We start from the raw sequence: 2,842 nt of genomic DNA, 5'->3' as shown, positions 1-2,842 counted from the left end.
GACTTTGAGAAGCTGAGGTGGGAGGGTCACTTAAGCCCAGGAGTTTGAGACCAGCCTTGGCAGGTGAGATCCCACCTCTACAAAAAATTTAAAAAGAATTGGATAGGCGTGGTGACACATGCCTGTGGTTCCAGCTACTCAGGAGGCTGAGATGGGAGGACTGCTTGAGCCTGGGAGGCTGAGGCTGCAGTGAGCTATGATCATACCACTGTACTTCAGCCTGGGTGACAGAGTAAGACCCTGTCTCAAAAAAAAAAAAAAAAAAAAAAGCCACAAAGATTTATGGTGAGAGAATCAACATTTGTAGATGATTATATCATGTTTAAACCATTTTGGATTTTTTAAATAGAATCTTACCCTTTTTTAATTTAACAGGAAAAATATAAGTAAAAGAATGAATATTTTGCATTAAAAAGGAAGAAAGAAAGTTATTTTCTTTTTAGAACTCACTATCTAAAATCCATTCTCATAAAGATTTGGTTGAATAAGCATATTCTGAATTCTAGAGGGAAGTTGCTGCAGCCAGTAGAATAGACTCCATACACATATAAAGCATTTTTTTTCTTTCTTTTTGAGATGGAGTCTTGCACTGTCGCTCGCTGCAACCTCCAACTCCCTGGTGCAAGCGATTCTCCTGCCTCAGCCTCCCGAGTAGCTGACATTACAGGCACGTGCCACCACACCCAGCCAATTTTTGTATTATTAGTAGAAACGGGGTTTCATCATGTTGGCCAGGATGGTCTTGATTTCCTGACCTCATGATCCACCTACCTCAGCCTCCCAAAGTATTGGGATTACAGGCATGAGCCACCATGCCCTGCCTAACGGTTTTTTTTCTAAACAGTTATATGATAATATTGACTGCCATTTTACTGAGTATCAATTGTGCTCTACTCTTGTGAATGTTTTATATGTATGCTTGGTAATCCTGGTGTTAACACTGTTAAGAGGGTAGAATTTCATTGGAGAGTTCACATTTAAGACTGAATATGGTGACTCACACCTGTAATCCCAACACTTTCGGAGGCTGAGGCGGGCAGATCACTTGAGGCCAGGAGTTGGAGACCAGGCTGGTCAACATGGCAAAACCCCGTCTCTGCAAAAAATACAAAAACCAGGCGTGGTGGTGTGCCCCTGTAGTCCCAAGCTACTCGGGAAGCTGAGGTGGGAGGATCACTCGAGCCTGGGAGGTGGAGTTTGCAGTGAGCCGAGATTGGGCCAGGGCATTCCAGCCTGGACGACAGAGCGAGACCCTGTCTCAAAAAAAAAGAAAAAAAAAAAGAAAAAGAGATTCACATTTAGGTCTGTCTGATTGTAACCTATGGTTTTTTCACTGGGTCCAGTTATCGCCCTCTTTGTGTGTTGGATCTTTTTCTCACCTGCATACTAACTGAAAGGTGTGTGGTTTGGAGGGAACCACATGTTCCCTCCAGCATGACAGGAGAACCATGCTGTCTCCTGAAAGTGATTGTCAAGTCAGAAGGTAGCTATGCTAATGAAATAGGAAATAATGAAATAAGATTAATTTCTTTTATTTTTAAAACAGGTCGAATTTGCTTTGCAACAGTGTTTTATTACCTTATTTAAGTTGAAATGTAACATTTTGTTGTGAATCTCTAGAACATTCTGAAAATTTTTACTTTTAGTAGTATTAGTTACCATTATTCAGTGCTTCCTATAGACTTTCAATGTGCTCTCTATCATATGGTAGTTACTAGCCATATTTAATTTTAAATAAAATTTAAAATTCAGTTTTTTAGTTGCACTAGCCACGTATCAGTTGCTTATATGGGTAGTGGCTCCTATTGAGCAGCTGGAAATACAGAACATTTTCATCATCTCAGAAAGTTCTGTTGAACAGTGCTACACACTTCACATGTTGTTTCTCATTCATAACTCTTCAAGGCCTCTTTTCTTATTTTTTATTATAAAACACTAGAAAACTAGGCTTGCAAGATAAATTGCCTAGTGTACATTTCTGAAGAGATAAAGAAAAGTGACATAGTCTCTGACTTCAGGTTTTACTCTGCAATGGGAATGTAGACAAGAAACAGGATACTATATGATAAAATAAGACACAAGGGTTTTTTTTTGCTTTTATTATTATTTTTAATGGATACATAGTAATTGTACATATTTACTGGGTGTACAGTGTACTATTTTGATACACGTATGCAATGTGTCTTGGTCAAGTCATGGTAATTAGCACATCCATCACCTCAAACATTTATCATTTCTTTGTGTTGGGAACATTTAAACCCTGCTCTTAGAGCTATTTAAAAATATAAGTTGCTGTTAATTATAGTTATCCTATAGTGCTATAGAACACTGGAACTTACTCTTCCTCTCTAGTTGTACTTATATATCCATTAACCAACTTTTGGCTACTCTCCCTTCTCCCCTCCCCTTCCTTGGCTCCCCTTCTTCTCCTCTAGTAGCCACTATTTTTCTCTATACTTCTATGAGCTCTACTTTTTTAGCTTCCACATGTAAGTGAGAACCTGCAGTGTTTATCTTTCTCTGCCTGGCTTATTTCATTTAACATAATGTCCTCCAAGTTGATTTGTGTTGCCACAAATGATAGAATTTCATGGTTTTTTTATGGCTAAATAGTATTATGTGGTTGTGTGTGTGTGTGTGTGTGTGTATAAATATATAGACACAGCACATTTTCTTTCTTTATTCTTCTGTTGATAGGCATTAGGTTGAATCCATATCTGTGAATAGTGCCATAATGAACATGGGAGTACATATATGATTTTCTTTCCTTTGGATACATACCCAGTAGTGGGATTACTGGATCATATCATAGTCTATTTTTAGTTTTTTGAAGAGCCTCCAT

At 38.3% G+C, this 2,842-nt stretch overlaps 1 protein-coding gene across 1 annotated transcript in view; it reads left to right on the top strand.

The window, feature by feature from the left end:
- Window positions 1-2,842, top strand: part of MYBL1 (v-myb avian myeloblastosis viral oncogene homolog-like 1) — a 52,320-nt gene that overhangs the window by 34,467 nt on the left and 15,011 nt on the right. The gene's annotated exons all lie outside the window — the stretch shown is intronic.

This window comes from Mandrillus leucophaeus, unplaced genomic scaffold (assembly GCF_000951045.1).
Source record: "Mandrillus leucophaeus isolate KB7577 unplaced genomic scaffold, Mleu.le_1.0 Scaffold167, whole genome shotgun sequence".
NCBI lineage: Eukaryota > Metazoa > Chordata > Mammalia > Primates > Cercopithecidae > Mandrillus > Mandrillus leucophaeus.
The sequence above is the reverse complement of the archived record's forward strand: the minus strand, read 5'-3'. Positions and strand labels throughout refer to the sequence as shown.